The sequence below is a fragment of the Microtus ochrogaster genome, unplaced genomic scaffold, assembly GCF_000317375.1.
Source record: "Microtus ochrogaster isolate Prairie Vole_2 unplaced genomic scaffold, MicOch1.0 UNK20, whole genome shotgun sequence".
Taxonomy (NCBI): Eukaryota; Metazoa; Chordata; class Mammalia; order Rodentia; family Cricetidae; genus Microtus; species Microtus ochrogaster.
In genome coordinates this window covers 1,032,809-1,038,744 of record NW_004949118.1, presented here as the reverse complement: position 1 = coordinate 1,038,744, position 5,936 = coordinate 1,032,809, and the positions used below count along the sequence as shown (strand labels likewise).

The window sequence follows — 5,936 nt, the reverse complement described above, 5'->3', positions numbered from 1 at the left end:
TTTGGAGCCTGTCCTGGAACTAGCTCTGTAGACCAGGCTGGTCTCGAACTTGGAAATCACTTTTATTTACTTGGGTGCTTTTTCGGGGAACTTCAGTCCAAATCACCCAGGTAAATGGAACTCACTTTTATTTACCTGGGTGATTTGGACCTAAGTTCCCCGAAAAAGCCACACAGTATAGTTCCTGTGGACTAGTTGCCAAATTAGAATGTCTAGTTGGGGAGAGCTGGGATACATATGCAGAGCCAAATTGTCCTGATCTATCTAAGTCCCAGCCACAGTCATTCAACGCCTACTCTGCATCTAACCTGCCTCTTTGGGCTATCAGTTAAAACCCTTAGGAGATAATCACTTAACCGACCGGCAGCTTCCACCAACTCTGTGGCATCCGAGACTTTCCCTGTCCTGCTCTGACTTGCCTCACCAATGGATGTGATTAACAGTTTACATGATAACTTCCGTGGTGGAACGTGTCTCTGTTTCCCAGGCCACAATCACTTTCACGTTTGGCTCAGAATAAACTATCTCTTACTGCCTTTGGGATGAGATCTTGGTTTTCCTCTGATGATGTCCTTTGGCCTCCAGGGGACAGAACAAAGAACCAACTCATTGAGCCCAGTCTTTATCTACTTTATTTTCAACAGCTGTTTTTTTTTTTGGGGGGGGGGGGTGAGGCAGGGTTTCTACATATAGCCCTGGCTATCCTAGAACTCACTCTGTAGACCAGGCTGGCCTCAAACAGAGATCCGCGTACCTCTGCCTCCCGTGTCCTGGTGACTTTCAACATCCTGTATCTTTGTTGTGCTTCATAGTTTCTGAGACATTTAAATGTTCCCATTAATATCCAAATTATTGTATAAATTATATTTTTCTTAAAATCAAGATAACTTGAACAACATCCAATTATAGCATAGCTAAAAGACATAAAACAAGGTATTGGGCATATGTTGCCTGGCTCTCAAGGAATTCCTGTCTTTCTGGCAGGTCGGAATTTGACCTAAGATCAGAGACACCCAAGATCTCAATGCTGGAAGTTACTAGATTTTCACCCCACCTGTTTTTTGCAGTTTCTGTTCACTCTTCCGTTTGTGTATATGTGGGGTGGGGGTACATGGGTGTCAAATTGGGAAGCGAGAGCTGGTGTCTTCCTCTGCCTCTTTCAGCTTTGGTCCCTTGAGACAGATTCCCTTCTTTAACTCAAAGCCTGAGGGTTCTGCAGTCTGCTCTCTGGATCGACCCAACTCAGGGTCCTGCAACTGTACCTTGCTTTTATGTTGGTGGGAGGATTTGAACTCAAGTCTTCATGTTTGCATAGCGAGTATTTTTAACCACTGAGCCAACCTCCACAGTCCCTTCTCTCTTCCTTTTATTCTTTAACATTCTGGTAATGGAACTCCTGGCTTCATACATGCTTAGGGAGTACTCTACCACTGTGTTGTTGTTTGTTTGTTTGTTTGTTTTTGGTTTGTTGTTTAATTTATTTTATGAGTGTTTTCCTGATTACATATATGTGCGTGATGTGTATATCTGGTGCCCGTAAGAGGTCAGAAAAGGGTGTTTGATCCCCCAGGAAATAGAGTTACCAAAATGTTATTCTTTCTGCGGGGGAAGAAACGTCTGGGTAGAGACGATGGGTAGAGACGAAACGCGAGACACATGGCGGTGCGGAGTTAGGAAGGAGACACGGACACGCGGTGGTCCCACGTGGGTGCACTTTAATGGGGGGGGGGGGTAACAACAGGTGAGGGACAGGTGTGCAGAGACGGAAGGGAAGAGAGGGGGAGAGAGAGAGAGCCACTCATGGCGACCCTCGCTTTTAACAGGGAACGCAAGGGCGTCTGGGAGAAATGTCCTGCGCCTGCACGCACTAGTATCCATAGTCCAGGGGAATGCTGGGAGCTGTAGTCTCCAAAAGGAACAACAATGGGTACTGGGAATTGGACCCCAGTCCTCTGCAAGAGCAACAGATGTTCTAAACTACTGAGTCATCTCTCCAGCCCCTAACACCGGCTTTTTAAAATAAGCAAGCCTGGTGGTGGTGGTGCACGCATTTAATCCCAGAACTCAGGAGGTAGAGGCAGGTGGAGCTGTGTGAGTTTGAGGCCAGCCTGGTCTACAAAGCAAGTTTCAGGACAGTCATGGCTGTTACATAGAGAAAGTCTGTCTTGTAAAAACAAAAACAAAATGAAGTAAAATAATAAACAAACAAATAAAAGAGAACAAAATTCAAACAATGTAGAACTAGTCAAACTCAGAAATAAAAAAACCTTTTTATTATTTGTTACAATGGTTTCATTGTGTAGACTGAGCTGGCCTTGAACTCACAGAAATCACTGCCTGCCTCTTTCTCCTAAGTCATTGGTTCTCAACCTTCCTAATGCTGTGACTCTTTAATACAGTTCTTTTAAAAAAATATTTATTTATTTATTTATTTATTTATTTATTATGTATACAGTATTCTGTGTGTATGTCTGCAGGCCAGAAGAAGGCACCAGGTCTCATTACAGATGGTTGTGAGCCACCATGTGGTTGCTGGGAATTGAACTCAGGACCTTTGGAAAAGCAGGCAATGCTCTTAACTGCTGAGCCACCTCTCCAGCCCCCTTTAATATGGTTCTTCATGTTACAGTGACCCCATACCATACAATTGTTTCACTGCTACTTCATTACTAATTTTGCTGCTGTTATGAATTGTAATATAAATATCTGATATGTGGCCCCCCTGAAAAGATCATTAGGCCCCCAAAGGGTCCTGACCCACAGGTTGAAAATCCATCCTAGATGCCCGGGATTCAGACCCTCATTCCCATTATAAATGAAAACCTAGCGGAACTGATTTGTCCTGCAGGATGACTTCCTTGGGCTGATGAGCCAGTAGCGATACTCTGAGCTTTGCTTTTTTCTTTGCTTAACAATTATCTTAGTGGTGGGCATGTGATTGTCCTTAAATGGAAACTGTTTAATGAGCATAGAACATCGGTGTCAGGAGAAAGGGAGTTTGCACTGGGGAGAATCAACATGTCAGGTAGTGGCGAATTACCTGTAGGGGTCTGAGAGGTGAAATCTCACGTATGCTCAGAGTTCCACCAGATATTGCCAAGGTGTCCTCCATGTCCTCCCTCAGCTAAAATCCCACTCTTTCCTACAGCCTTGCTAACCCTGAAGCTGCCATTTTCCTGTTGGTCTGTCTCTTAGATAAAACTAAGTTACACCTTTTTTTTTTTTAAGATTTATGTTTTTTTATTATTTATGCATATGGGGAGGGCGTGCACACGAGTGTGGGTTCACCTCAGAGGCCAGAAGAGGTGGCATTGTCCCCACTGGAGGTGGATCACCGGTCCTGTCAGGCCTAGCTTGAGTGTTCAGAACTGAGCTTAACTTCTCTGGAAGAGCAAAGTGCTCTCCCCGCTGAAAATCTGTCTCTCCAGGCCCTGCACCTCTTGTTTTCTCTCTTATGTTCACATTTCTGTGTTCATAAGGATCAGCTCGTGTCGTGTGTGTATTTTACATTTGTCATCTTGCCTATTCATAATCATAGTCCCATTTTACTTTTCTTAAAAATTTTGTTACTGTGGGGTGGGGAGAGGGAAGGAGGGAGGGAGAGAGAGAGAGAGAGAGAGAGAGAGAGAGAGAGAGAGAGAGAGAGAGAGAGAATATGCACCTGCTACATGTTATATCATGCAGAAGTCAGGGGAGTTATCTTAGGAGTTGGTTCTCCCACCATATGAGGTAGATCAGGCTTGCATAGCAACTGCTTTAACCAAATGAGCCATTTTGCTGGCCCCTTTTGCCAAATTTTTCTATGGTATCTTTAGGAGTTGGGAATGAGCCAAGGCTGGCACGGAACTGGATCTGTAGATCCTGGAAGAAGCCCAGGCAACTGTTTTTCTGTTTAGTGTTTTAGTCGGCAACCAATGTTACAGCTCAGGGAAATCAGCAGAGGGGGTGTTAGTTAAAATAAAGCTAGAACTGGGCAGTGGTGGCGCGTACCTTTAGTCCCAGCACCTGAGAGGCAGAAGCAGGTGGATATCTGAGTTCGAGGTCAGCCTGGTCTACATAGCAAGTTTCAGGACAGCCAGGGCTATCCCCTCTCCCAATCCCTGAAAAGAGATTTTTTTTTTTTAAATGCACAGCAGTGTGCTCTAAAGGTGCTGCAAGAGAGGTGGATTGTGCCCTAGAAAGAGGTTATGCCTCACTCTTTATGAGAAATGTATGATGCTGGAGTAAGGAAAGCCTTCCAAATCAGACCCAGAGTTATAGAGATAGAAATGTGTATTTCTATCATGTGGATGAAGACTAGGGGAGGGACGTGTTGTGACAGGACAGCCTTGTGACTGGCTCTCCTTTCCCACTTTTTCGTGGGTCCCAGAGACGGAACTCGGGCCACCAACTCACCGGCAAGCTCTTGATCTACTACTGAGCCATTCAGCAGCACAAGACACATCTTTATACGCATTTCACTTCAAAAAATGAAAGTATGTTGGATAGAAGGAAAAATCCAGAATGTTTTTAAAAGCAGGGCAAGGCATACACATCCCCTAATCCCAGCAATTAGGAGGCTGAGGTGGTTCACACTTGAGGTCAAGACAGCATGGGCTTGTTGTCAGAAAGCAGTTTGGTTTGTTCATTTTCTCAAACGCAAGGAAGCCAGAGTGAATAAGAGCACACATGAGACACAGACTTAGTTCAAGAAGAGGTCATGCAGGTGTAGGAACAGCCTGGTGTTAAATGAGACCAGGGCCCGAGAGATGCCTGGGTGGGTGAGTGCTCTTGCCTCGAGGAGGACCTGGTTCAATTCTTAGCACCTTTATCGGACGGCTCAAAACCACCATGGAATCTGATGCCCTCTTCTGCCACCTCAGGCTATCGGGCACATGCATGTACACACACACACACACACACACAAATATTTCCAAAGTTTGACAAATGAATCTACAAGTTAGAAGTTTACAAAAATAATTAGCGAAAAGAATGCAAATAACTAAAAAATACAGGAAAAGACATAATATGCTGTCAATATATTATTACAGGATAGAGGAAATCGGCCTGACTCATCAATTAACAATAATACATTCTGAAACAGGTTGTCAGGTGATTTTTATTATGGATATGATGTTTCTAGGCCACTTTTTTTGTTTTGTTTTGCTTTGCTTTTTTAAGAACAGATCTCCCTGTGTACCCCTGGATGGTCTAGAATTCATTCCATAGGCCAGGCTATCCACCTCTGTCTTTCCAGGTGTGTACCACCACATCTGGCAAGTCTATTCAGTCTTATAAAACTGCCATCATATGTGTGCTTCCCCATATGGCCTGTAACTGTCTGTACACACACAAACACACATATACACCTGGTAAAAACAGTGCCGTCGTTTTGCATACATATTTTTGAATGGCTGCATATTTTGGGATGAATGTCAAGAGAACATTAAGGCTGGCTACCTCTGGGGATGACATGAGATTGAAGGTTGGAGAGGGGCCTATGACAAACCATCTTGTCACTGTAACGGCTGAGTAGCAATCCGTCCATGGGTTGCATGATATGCACCAGTCTCTAGCTATTCGACATGTGTGTCTGGTTCTAGTTTGTTAGATTTGTACAACCTCTTGAGCGACGTCTGAGATGGGACTCTGATGTGTTTAAGGCTCTCCAGTCAGCTTCCCTCGCCAAGAGCCAGCAGTGGTTAATCATTAGCTGTATGAACCCCTAATGGCACGGCAAACAAATTATTCATCATCCCTTACCCGAAACAAGAACAAATACTGTCATAGCCTGGGAGCAGGAGACCAGATGTGAGAAGAATGAAACACGTTTATCTTGATGCAGATCGTTTTTGTTGTTGTTGTTGTTTTGTTTTTGTTTTTGTTTTTTTTCTGTTTTTGTTTTTTTTTTTTTTTGATTTTTCGAGACAGGGTTTCTCTGTGGCTTTGGAGCTTGT

At 44.1% G+C, this 5,936-nt stretch overlaps 1 long non-coding RNA gene across 1 annotated transcript in view; it reads left to right on the top strand.

Moving 5' to 3' along the window:
• Window positions 1-5,936, top strand: part of LOC113458409 — a 10,585-nt gene that overhangs the window by 2,003 nt on the left and 2,646 nt on the right. The window lies entirely within an intron of this gene.